Here is a 14364-nt window from a genome sequence, read left to right on the forward strand (position 1 = left end):
TCAATGTTACACACCCAGGGAAGAGCAGACTGACCCCACTGTGTCAATGTAATACACCCAGGGAACTGCAGACTGACCCCACTCTGTCAATTTAACGCACGTAGGGAACATCAGACTGACCCTACACTGTCAATGTAACACACCCAGGGAAGAGCAGACTGACCCCACTCTGTCAATGTAACACACCCAGGGAAGAGCAGACTGACCCCTCTCTGTCAGTGTAACACACCCAGGGAAGAGCAGACTGACGCCACTCTGTCAATGTAACACACCCAGGGAAGAGCAGACTGACACCACTCTGTCAATGTAACCCACCCAGGGAAGAGCAGACTGACCCCACTCTGTCAATGTTACACACCCAGGGAAGAGCAGACTGACCCCTCTCTGTCAGTGTAACACACCGAGGGAAGAGCAGACTGACCCCACTCTGTCAATGTAACACACCCAGGGAAGAGCAGAGTAACCCCACACTGTAAATGTAACCCACCAAGGGAAGAGCAGACTGACCCCACTCTGTCAATGTAACCCACCCAGGGAAGAGCAGACTGACCCCACTCTGCAAATGTAACACACCCAGGGAAGAGCAGACTGACCCCACTCTGTCAATGTAACACACCCAGGGAAGAGCAGACTGACACCACTCTGTCAATGTAACTCACCCAGGGAAGTGCAGACTGACCCTACTCTGTCAATGTAACACACCCAGGGAAAAGCAGACTGACCCCATTCTGTCAATGTAACACACCCAGGGAAGAGCAGACTGAACTCACTCTGTCAATGTAACACACCCAGGGAAGAGCAGACTGACCCCACTCTGTCAATGTAAAACACCCAGGGAAGAGCAGACTGACACCACTCTGTCAATGTAACACACCCAGGGAAGTGCAGACTGACCCTACTCTGTCAATGTAACACACCCAGGGAAAAGCAGACTGACCCCATTCTGTCAATGTAACACACCCAGGGAAGAGCAGACTGAACTCACTCTGTCAATGTAACACACCCAGGGAAGTGCAGACTGACCCTACTCTGTCAATGTAACACACCCAGGGAAAAGCAGACTGACCCCATTCTGTCAATGTAACACACCCAGGGAAGAGCAGACTGAACTCACTCTGTCAATGTAAAACACCCAGGGAAGAGCAGACTACCCCACTCTTTCAATGTAATTCACCCAGGGAAGAGCAGACTGACCCCACTCTGTCAATGTAACACACCCAGGGAAGACCAGACTGACCCCAATCTGTCAATGTAACACACCCAGGGAAGAGCAGACTGACCCCACTCTGTGAATGTAACACACCCAGGGAAGAGCAGACTGACCCCACTCTGTCAATATAACACACCCAGGGAAGAGTAGACTGTCCCCACTCTGTCAATGTAACACACCCAGGGAAGAGCAGACTGACCCCACTCTTTCAATGTAACTCACCCAGGGAAGAGCAGACTGATCCCATTCTGTCAATGTAACGCACCCAGGGAAGAGCAGACTGACCCCACTCTGTCAATGTAACACACCCAGGGAAGAGCTGACTGACCCCACTCTGTGAATGTAACACGCCCAGGGAAGAGCAGACGGATCATACTGTGTGAATGTAATAAACCCAGGGAAGAGCAGACTGACCCCACTCTGTCAATTATTACACACCCAGGGAAAAGCAGACTGACCCCACTCTGTGAATGTAATACACCCAGGGAAGAGCAGACTGACTCCACTCTGTCAATGTTACAAACCCAGGGAACTGCAGACTGACCCTACTCTGTCAATTTAACGCACTTAGGGAACATCAGACTGACACCACACTGCCAATGTAACACACCCAGGGAAAAGCAGACTGACCCCACTCTGTGAATGTAACACACACAGGGAACAGCAGACTGGCCTCACTCTGTCAATTTAACACACCCAGCGAAGAGCAGACTGACCTCACTCTGTGAATGTAACACACCCAGGGAAGAGCAGACTGACCCCACTCTGTGAATGTAACACACCCAGGGAAAAGCAGACTGACCCCACTCTGTGAATGTAACACACACAGGGAAGAGCAGATTGACCCCACTCTGTCAATGTTACACACCCAGGGAAGAGCAGACTGACCCCACTCTGTCAATGTAATACACCCAGGGAACTGCAGACTGACCCCACTCTGTCAATTTAACGCACGTAGGGAACATCAGACTGACCCTACACTGTCAATGTAACACACCCAGGGAAGAGCAGACTGACCCCACTCTGTCAATGTAACACACCCAGGGAAGAGCAGACTGACCCCTCTCTGTCAGTGTAACACACCCAGGGAAGAGCAGACTGACGCCACTCTGTCAATGTAACACACCCAGGGAAGAGCAGACTGACACCACTCTGTCAATGTAACCCACCCAGGGAAGAGCAGACTGACCCCACTCTGTCAATGTAACACACCGAGGGAAGAGCAGACTGACCCCACTCTGTCAATGTAACACACCCAGGGAAGAGCAGAGTAACCCCACACTGTAAATGTAACCCACCAAGGGAAGAGCAGACTGACCCCACTCTGTCAATGTAACACACCCAGGGAAGAGCAGACTGACCCCACTCTGCAAATGTAACACACCCAGGGAAGAGCAGACTGACCCCACTCTGTCAATGTAACACACCCAGGGAAGAGCAGACTGACCCCACTCTGTCAATGTAAAACACCCAGGGAAGAGCAGACTACCCCACTCTTTCAATGTAACTCACCCAGGGAAGAGCAGACTGACCCCAATCTGTCAATGTAACACACCCAGGGAAGACCAGACTGACCCCAATCTGTCAATGTAACACACCCAGGGAAGAGCAGACTGACCCCACTCTGTGAATGTAACACACCCAGGGAAGAGCAGACTGACCCCACTCTGTCAATATAACACACCCAGGGAAGAGTAGACTGTCCCCACTCTGTCAATGTAACACACCCAGGGAAGAGCAGACTGACCCCACTCTTTCAATGTAACTCACCCAGGGAAGAGCAGACTGATCCCATTCTGTCAATGTAACGCACCCAGGGAAGAGCAGACTGACCCCACTCTGTCAATGTAACACACCCAGGGAAGAGCTGACTGACCCCACTCTGTGAATGTAACACGCCCAGGGAAGAGCAGACGGATCATACTGTGTGAATGTAATAAACCCAGGGAAGAGCAGACTGACCCCACTCTGTCAATTATTACACACCCAGGGAAAAGCAGACTGACCCCACTCTGTGAATGTAATACACCCAGGGAAGAGCAGACTGACTCCACTCTGTCAATGTTACACACCCAGGGAACTGCAGACTGACCCTACTCTGTCAATTTAACGCACTTAGGGAACATCAGACTGACACCACACTGCCAATGTAACACACCCAGGGAAAAGCAGACTGACCCCACTCTGTGAATGTAACACACACAGGGAAGAGCAGACTGGCCTCACTCTGTCAATTTAACACACCCAGCGAAGAGCAGACTGACCCCACTCTGTGAATGTAACACACCCAGGGAAGAGCAGACTGACCCCACTCTGTCAATGTAACACACCCAGGGAAGTGCAGACTGACCCCACTCTGTCAATTTAACGCACTTAGGGAACATCAGACTGACCCTACACTGTCAATGTAACACACCCAGCGAAGAGCAGACTGACCCCACTCTGTGAATGTAACACACCCAGGGAAGAGCAGACTGACACCACTCTGTCAATGTAACACACCCAGGGAAGAGCAGACTGACCCCACTCTGTCAATGTAACACTCCCAGGAAAGAGCAGACTGACCCCACTCTGTGAATGTAACACACCCAGGGAAGAGCATTCTGACCTCACTCTGTCAATGTAACACACCCAGGGAAGAGCAGACTGACCCCACTCTGTCAATGTAACACTCCCAGGGAAGAGCAGACCGACCCCACTCTCTCAATGTAACACACCCAGGGAAGAGCATACTGACCCCACTCTGTCAATGTAACACACCCAGGGAAGAGCAGACTGACACCACTCTGTCAATGTAACACACCCAGGGAAGTGCAGACTGACCCTACTCTGTCAATGTAACACACCCAGGGAAAAGCAGACTGACCCCATTCTGTCAATGTAACACACCCAGGGAAGAGCAGACTGAACTCACTCTGTCAATGTAACACACCCAGGGAAGAGCAGACTGACCCCACTCTGTCAATGTAACACACCCAGGGAAGAGCAGACTGACCCTACTCTGTCAATGCAACACACCCAGGGAAAAGCAGACTGACCCCATTCTGTCAATGTAACACACCCAGGGAAGGGCAGACTGACCCCACTCTGACAATGTAACACACCCAGGAAAGGGCAGATTGACCCCACTCTGACAATGTAACACACCCAGGGGAAGAGCAAACTGACCCCACGCTGTCAATGTAACACACCCAGGGAAGAGCAGAGTAACCTCACTCTGTCAATGGAACACACCCAGGGAAGAGCAGACTGACCCAACTCTGTCAATGTAACACACCCAGGGAAGGGCAGACTGACCCCACTCTACGAATGTAACACACCAAGGGAAGAGCAGACTGACCTCACTCTGTCACAGTAACACACCCAGGGAAGAGCAGATTGACCTCACTCTGTCAATGTCACACACCCAGGGAAGAGCAGACTGACCCCACTCTGTCAATGTACAATACCCAGGAAACATCAGACTGACACCACTCTGTCAATGTAACACACCCAGTGAAGAGCTGACTGACCCCACTCAGTCAATGTCAAACACCCAGGGAAGAGCAGACTGACCCCACTCTGTCAATGTACAATACACAGGAAACATCAGACTGACACCACTCTGTCAATGTAACTCACCCAGGGAAGAGCAGACTGATCCCACTCTGTCAATGTAACACACCCAGGGAAGAGCAGATTGACACCACTCTGTCAATGTAACACACCCAGGGAAGAGCAGATTGACCCCACTCTGTCAATGTAACACACCCAGGGGAGACCAGACTGATCCCACTCTGTCAATGTAACACACCCAGGGACGAGCAGACTGATCCCACTCTGTGAATGTAATGCACCCACTGAAGTGCAGACTGACCCCACTCTGTCAATTTAACACACCCAGGGAAGAGCAGACAGACCCCACTCTGTCAATGTAACCCACCCAGGGAAAAGCAGACTGACCCCACTCTGTGAATGTAACACACACAGGGAAGAGCAGACTGACCTCACTCTGTCAATGTAACACACCCAGCGAAGAGCAGACTGACCCCATTCTGTGAATGTAACACACCCAGGGAAGAGCAGACTGACCCCAATCTGTCAATGTAACACACCCAGGGAAGTGCAGACAGACCCCACTCTGTCAATGTAACACACACAGGGAAGAGCAGACTGACCCCACTCTCTCAATGTAACACACCCAGGGAAGAGCAGATTGACCCCACTCTGTGAATGTAACACACCCAGGGGAGACCAGACTGATCCCACTCTGTCAATGTAACACACCCAGGGAAGAGCAGATTGACGCCACTCTGTCAATGTAATACACCCAGGTAAGAGCAGACTGACCCCACTCTGTCAATGTAACACACCCAGGGAAGAGCAGACTGATCCCACTCTGTCAATTTAACACACCCAGGGAAGAGCAGATTGACCCCACTCTGTGAATGTAACACACCCAGGGGAGACCAGACTGATCCCACTCTGTCAATGTAACACACCCAGGGAAGAGCAGATTGACGCCACTCTGTCAATGTAATACACCCAGGTAAGAGCAGACTGACCCCACTCTGTCAATGTAACACACCCAGGGAAGAGCAGACTGATCCCACTCTGTCAATTTAACACACCCAGGGAAGAGCAGACAGACCCCACTCTGTCAATGTAACACACGCAGGGAAGAGCAGATTGACCCCACTCTGTCAATGTAACACACCCAGGGAAAAGCAGACTGACCCCACTCTGTCAATGTAACCCACCCAGGGAAAAGCAGACTGACCCCACTCTGTCAATGTAACACACCCAGGGAAAAGCAGACTGACCCCACTCTGTCAATGTAACACACCCTGGGAACTGCAGACTGACCCCACTCTGTCAATTTAACGCACTTAGGGAACATCAGACTGACCCTACACTGTCAATGTAACTCACCCAGGGAAGAGCAGACTGATCCCACTCTGTCAATGTAACACACCCAGGGAAGAGCAGACTGACCCCACTCTGTCAATGTAACCCACCCAGGGAAGAGCAGACTGATCCCACTCTGTCAATGTAACACACGCAGGGAAGAGCAGACTGACCCCACTCTGTCAATGTAACACACCCAGGGAAGTGCAGACTGACCCCACTCTGTCAATGTAACACACACAGGGAAGAGCAGACTGACCCCACTCTCTCAATGTAACACACCCTGGGAAGAGCAGACTGACACCACACTGTCAATGTAACCCACCCAGGGAAGAGCAGACTGACCCCACTCTGTCAATGTAACACACCCAGGGAAGGGCAGACCAACCTCACTCTGTCAATGTAACACACCCAGGGAGGAGCAGACTGACCTCACTCTGTCAATGTAACACACCCAGGGAAGAGCAGACTGACCCCACTCTGTCAATGTAACACACCCAGGGAAGAGCAGACTGACCCTACTCTATCAATGTAACACACCCAGGGAAGGGCAGACTGCCCCATTCTGTCAATGTAACACACCCAGGGAAGGGCAGACTGACCCCACTCTGACAATGTAACACACCCAGGGAAGGGCAGATTGACCCCACTCTGACAATGTAACACACCCAGGGAAGGGCAGTCTGACCCCACGCTGTCAATGTAACACACCCAGGGAAGAGCAGACTGACCCCACTCTGTCAATGTAACACACCCAGGGAAGAGCAGACTGACCCCACTCTGTCAATGTAACACACCCAGGGAAGAGCAGACTGACCCCACTCTGACAATGTAACACACCCAGGGAAGAGCAGACTGACCCCACTCTGTGAATGTAACAGACCCAGGGAAGAGCAGATTGACCCCACTCTGACAATGTAACACACCCGGGGAAGAGCAAACTGACCCGACGCTGTCAATGGAACACACCCAGGGAAGGGCAGACTGACCCCACTCTGTCAATGTAACACACCCAGGGAAGAGCAGACTGACCCCACTCTGTGAATGTAACACACCCAGGGAAGAGCAGATTGACCTCACTCTGTCAATGTAACACACCCAGGGAAGAGCAGACTGACCCCACTCTGTCAATGTACAATACCCAGGAAACATCAGACTGACACCACTCTGTCAATGTAACACACCCAAGGAAGAGCAGACTGACCCCACTCTTTCAAAGTAACACACCCAGGGAAGAGCAGACTGACCCCACTCTGTCAATGTAACACACCCAGGGAAGAGCAGACTGACCCCACTCTATCAATGTAACACACCCAAGGAAGAGCAGACTGACCCCACTCTTTCAAAGTAACACACACAGGGAAGAGCAGACTGATCCCACTCTGTCAATGTAACACACCCAGGGAAGAGCAGATTGACCCCACTCTGTCAATTTAATACACCCAGGGAAGAGCAGACTGACCCCACTCTGTCAATGTAACACACCCAGGGAAGAGCAGATTGACCCCACTCTGTGAATGTAACACACCCAGGGACGAGCAGACTGATCCCAGTCTGTCAATGTAATACACCCACTGAAGTGCAGACTGACCCCACTCTGTCAATGTAACACACCCAGGGAAGAGCAGACAGACCCCACTCTGTCAATTTAACGCACTTAGGGAACATCAGACTGACCCTACACTGTCAATGTAACACACCCAGGGAAGAGCAGACTGATCCCACTCTGTCAATGTAACACACCCAGGGAAGAGCAGACTGACACCACTCTGTCAATGTAACACACGCAGGGAAGAGCAGACTGATCCCACTCTGTCAATATAACACACGCAGGAAAGAGCAGACTGACCCCACTCAGTCAATGTAACACACACAGGGAAGAGCAGACTGACCCCACTCTGTCAATGTAACACACCCTGGGAAGAGCAGACTGACCCCACTCTGTCTCTGTAACACACACAGGGAAGAGCAGACTGACCCGTCTTTGTCAATGTAACCCACCCAGGGAAGAGCATTCTGACCCCACTCTGTCAATGTAACACACCCAGGGAAGAGCAGACTGACCCCACTCTGTCAATGTAACACACCTAGAGAAGAGCACACTGACCCCACTCTGTCAATGTAACACACCCAGGAAAGAGCAGAGTAACCTCACTCTGTCAATGTAACACACCCAGGAAAGAGCAGAGTAACCTCACTCTGTAAATGTAACACACCCAGGGAAGAGCAGAATGACCCCACTCTGTCAATGTAACACACCCATGGAAGAGCAGACTGACACCACTCTGTCAATGTACAATACCCAGGGAACATCAGACTGACCTCACTCTGTCAATTTAACACACCCAGGGAAGAGCAGATTAACGCCACTCTGTAAATGTAACCCAGCCAGTGAAGTGCAGACTGACCCCAATCTGTCAATGTAACCCACCCAGGGAAGAGCAGACTGACCCCACTCTGTCAATGTAACACACCCAGGGAAGAGCAGACTGACCCCACTGTGCCAATGTAACACACCCAGTGAAGAGCAGACTGACCCCACTCTGTCAATGTAACACACCCAGGGAAGAGCAGACTGACCCCACTCTGTCAATGTAACACACCCAGAGAAGAGCAGATTGACCCCACTCTGTGAATGTAACACACGCAGGGAAGAGCAGACTGACCTCACTCTGTCAATGTAACACACCCAGGGAAGAGCAGACTGACCCCACTGTGCCAATGTAACACACCCAGGGAAGAGCAGACTGACCCAAATCTGTCAATGTAACACACCCAGGGAAGAGCAGACTGACCCCACTGTGCCAATGTAACACACCCAGTGAAGAGCAGACTGACCCCACTCTGTCAATGTAACACACCCAGGGAAGAGCAGACTGACCCCACTCTGTCAATGTAACGCACCCAGGGAAGAGCAAACTGACCCCACTCTGTCAATGTAACACACCCAGGGAAGAGCAGATTGACCCCACTCTGTGAATGTAACACACCCAGGGAAGAGCAGACTGACCCCACTCTGTCAATGTAACACACCAAGGGAAGAGAAGACTGACCCCACTCTGTCAATGTAACACACCCAGGGAAGAGCAGACTGACCCCACTCTGTCAATGTAACGCACCCAGGGAAGAGCAGATTGACCCCACTCTGTGAATGTAACACACCCAGGGGAGACCAGACTGATCCCACTCTATCAATGTAACACACCCAGGGACGAGCAGACTGATCCCACTCTGTGAATGTAATAATCCAGTGAAGTGCAGACTGACCCCACTCTGTCAATGTAACACACCCAGGGAAGAGTAGACAGACCCCACTCTGTCAATTTAACGCACTTAGGGAACATCAGACTGACCCTACACTGTCAATGTAACACACCCAGGGAAGAGCAGACTGATCCCACTCTGTCAATGTAACACACCAAGGGAAGAGCAGACTGACCCCACTCTGTCAATGTAACACACGCAGGGAAGAGCAGACTGATCCCACTCTGTCAATGTAACACACGCAGGGAAGAGCAGACTGACCCCACTCAGTCAATGTAACACACCTAGGGAAGTGCAGACTGACCCCACTCTGTCAATGTAACACACACAGGGAAGAGCAGACTGACCCCACTCTGTCAATGTAACACACCCTGGGAAGAGCAGACTGACACCACTCTGTCTCTGTAACACACACGGAAGAGCAGACTGACCCCTCTTTGTCAATGTAACCCACCCAGGGAAGAGCATTCTGACCCCACTCTGTCAATGTAACACACCCAGGGAAGAGCAGACTGACCCCACTCTGTCAATGTAACACACCCAGGGAAGAGCAGAGTAAACTCACTCTGTCAATGTAACACACCCAGAGAAGAGCACACTGACCCCACTCTGTCACTGTAACACACCCAGGGAAAAGAAGACTGATCCCAGTCTGTCAATGTAATACACCCAGGGATGAGCAGACTGACCCCACTCGGTCAATGTAACACACCCAGGAAAGAGCAGAGTAACCTCACTCTGTCAATGTAACACACCCAGGGAAGTGCAGAATGACCCCACTCTGTCAATGTAACACACCCAGGGAAGAGCAGACTGACACCACTCTGTCAATGTACAATACCCAGGGAACATCAGACTGACCTCACTCTGTCAATTTAACACACCCAGGGAAGAGCAGATTAACGCCACTCTGTAAATGTAACCCAGCCAGTGAAGTGCAGACTGACCCCAATCTGTCAATGTAACCCACCCAGGGAAGAGCAGACTGACCCCACTCTGTCAATGTAACACACCCAGGGAAGAGCAGACTGACCCCACTCTGTCAATGTAACACACCCAGGGAAGAGCAGACTGACCCCCCTCTGTCAATGTAACCCACTCAGTGAAGAGGAGACTGACCCCACTCTGTCAATGTAACACACCCAGAGAAGAGCAGACTGACCCCACTCTGTGAATGTAACACACGCAGGGAAGAGCAGACTGACCTCACTCTGTCAATGTAACACACCCAGGGAAGAGCAGACTGACCCCACTGTGCCAATGTAACACACCCAGGGAAGAGCAGACTGACCCCAATCTGTCAATGTAACACACCCAGGGAAGAGCAGACTGACCCCACTGTGCCAATGTAACACACCCAGTGAAGAGCAGACTGACCCAACTCTGTCAATGTAACACACCCAGGGAAGAGCAGACTGACCACACTCTGTCAATGTAACGCACCCAGGGAAGAGCACACTCACCCCACTCTGTCAATGTAACACACCCAGGGAAGAGCAGATTGACCCCACCTGTCAATGTAACCCACCCAGGGAAAAGCAGACTGACCCCACTCTGTCAATGTAACACACCCAGGCAAAAGCAGACTGACCCCACTCTGTCAATGTAACACACCCAGGGAACTGCAGACTGACCCCACTCTGTCAATTTAACGCACTTAGGGAACATCAGACTGACCCTACACTGTCAATGTAACACACCCAGGGAAGAGCAGACTGATCCCACTCTATCAATGTAACACACGCAGGGAAGAGCAGACTAACCCCACTCTGTCAATGTAACACACCCAGGGAAGTGCAGACTGACCCCACTCTTTCAATCTAACACACACAGGGAAGAGCAGACAGACCCCACTCTGTCAATGTAACACACCCAGGGAAGAGCAGACTGACCCCATTCTGTCTCTGTAACACACACAGGGAAGAGCAGACTGACCCCTCTCTGTCAATGTAACCCACCCAGGGAAGAGCAGACTGACCCCACTCTGTAAATGTAACACACCCAGGGAGGAGCAGACTGACCCCACTCTGTCAATGTAACACACCCAGGGAAGAGCAGAGTAACCTCACTCTGTCAATGTAACACACCCAGAGAAGAGCAGACTGACCCCACTCTGTCAATGTAACACATCCAGGGAAGAGCAGACTGATCCCACTCTATCACTGTAACACACCTAGGGAAGAGCAGACTGATCCCAGTCAGTCAATGTAATACACCCAGGGAAGAGCAGACTGACCCCACTCTGTCAATGTAACACACCCAGGAAAGAGCAGAGTCACCTCACTTTGTCAATGTAACATACCCAGGGAAGAGCAGAATGACCCCACTCTGTCAATGTAACACACCCAGGGAAGAGCAGACTGACACCACTCTGTCAATGTACAATACCCAGGGAACATCAGACTGACCTCATTCTGTCAATTTAACACACCCAGGGAAGAGCAGTTTAACCCCACTCTGTAAATGTAACACACCCAGGGAAGAGCAGACTGACCTCACTCTGTCAATGTAACACACCCAGGGAAGAGCAGACTGACCCCACTGTGCCAATGTAACACACTCAGGGAAGAGCAGACTGACACAAATCTGTCAATGTAACACACCCAGGGAAGAGCAGACTGACCCCACTGTGCCAATGTAACACACCCAGTGAAGAGCAGACTGACCCCACTCTGTCAATGTAACACACCCAGGGAAGAGCAGACTGACCCCACTCTGTCAATGTAACACACCCAGGGAAGAGCAGACTGACCCCACTCTGTCAATGTAATACACCCAGGGAAGAGCAGACTGACCCCACTCTGTGAATGTAACACACCCAGGGAAGAGCAGACTGACCCCACTCTGTCATAGTAACACACCCAGGGAAGAGCAGACTGACCCCACTCTGTCAATGTAACACATCCAGGGAAGAGCAGACTGACCCCACTCTGTCAATGTAACACACCCAGGGAAGAGCAGACTGACCCCACTCTGTCAATGTAACACACCAAGGGAAGAGAAGACTGACCCCACTCTGTCAATGTAACACACCCAGGGAAGAGCAGACTGACCTCACTCTGTCAATGTAACACTCCCAGGGATAAGCAGATTGACTCCACTCTGTCAATGTAACACACCCAGGGAAGTGCAGACTGACCCCACTATGTCAATGTAACACACTAAGGGAAGGGCAGACTGACACCACTCTGTCAATGTAACACACCGAGGGAAGAGCAGACTGACCCCACTCTGTCAATGTAACACACCCAGGGAAGAGCAGACTGGCCCCACTCTGTCAATGTAACACACCCAGGGAAGAGCAGAGTGACTCCACTCTGTCAATGTAAGACAATCTGGGAAGAGCAGACTGATCCCACTCTATCAATGTAACACACGCAGGGAAGAGCAGACTGACCCCACTCTGTCAATGTAACACACCCAGGGAAGTGCAGACTGACCCCACTCTGTCAATCTAACACACACAGGGAAGAGCAGACAGACCCCACTCTGTCAATGTAACACACCCTGGGAAGAGCAGACTGACCCCACTCTGTCTCTGTAACACACACAGGGAAGAGCAGACTGACCCCTCTCTGTCAATGTAACCCACCCAGGGAAGAGCAGACTGACCCCACTCTGTAAATGTAACACACCCAGGGAGGAGCAGACTGACCCCACTCTGCCAATGTAACACACCCAGGGAAGAGCAGAGTAACCTCACTCTGTCAATGTAACACACCCAGAGAAGAGCAGACTGACCCCACTCTGTCAATGTAACACATCCAGGGAAGAGCAGACTGATCCCACTCTATCACTGTAACACACCCAGGGAAGAGCAGACTGATCCCAGTCTGTCAATGTAATACACCCAGGGAAGAGCAGACTGACCCCACTCTGTCAATGTAACACACCCAGGAAAGAGCAGAGTCACCTCACTTTGTCAATGTAACATACCCAGGGAAGAGCAGAATGACCCCACTCTGTCAATGTAACACACCCAGGGAAGAGCAGACTGACACCACTCTGTCAATGTACAATACCCAGTGAACATCAGACTGACCTCATTCTGTCAATTTAACACACCCAGGGAAGAGCAGATGAACCCCACTCTGTAAATGTAACACACCCAGGGAAGAGCAGACTGACCTCACTCTGTCAATGTAACACACCCAGGGAAGAGCAGACTGACCCCACTGTGCCAATGTAACACACTCAGGGAAGAGCAGACTGACCCAAATCTGTCAATGTAACACACCCAGGGAAGAGCAGACTGACCCCACTCTGTCAATGTAACACACCCAGGGAAGAGCAGACTGACCCCACTCTGTCAATGTAATACACCCAGGGAAGAGCAGACTGACCCCACTCTGTGAATGTAACACACCCAGGGAAGAGCAGACTGACCCCACTCTGTCATAGTAACACACCCAGGGAAGAGCAGACTGACCCCACTCTGTCAATGTAACACATCCAGGGAAGAGCAGACTGACCCCACTCTGTCAATGTAACACACCCAGGGAAGAGCAGACTGACCCCACTCTGTCAATGTAACACACCAAGGGAAGAGAAGACTGACCCCACTCTGTCAATGTAACACACCCAGGGAAGAGCAGACTGACCTCACTCTGTCAATGTAACACTCCCAGGGATAAGCAGATTGACTCCACTCTGTCAATGTAACACACCCAGGGAAGTGCAGACTGACCCCACTCTGTCAATGTAACACACTAAGGGAAGGGCAGACTGACACCACTCTGTCAATGTAACACACCCAGGGAAGAGCAGACTGACCCCACTCTGTCAATGTAACACACCCAGGGAAGAGCAGACTGGCCCCACTCTGTCAATGTAACACACCCAGGGAAGAGCAGAGTGACCCCACTCTGTCAATGTAAGACAATCTGGGAAGAGCAGACTGACCCCACTCTGTCAATGTAACTCACCCAGGGAAGAGCAGACTGACCCCACTCTGTCAATGTAACACACCCACGGAAGGGCAGACTGACCCCACTCTGTCAATG

Source organism: Chiloscyllium punctatum, chromosome 34 (assembly GCF_047496795.1).
Source record: "Chiloscyllium punctatum isolate Juve2018m chromosome 34, sChiPun1.3, whole genome shotgun sequence".
Lineage (NCBI taxonomy): Eukaryota > Metazoa > Chordata > Chondrichthyes > Orectolobiformes > Hemiscylliidae > Chiloscyllium > Chiloscyllium punctatum.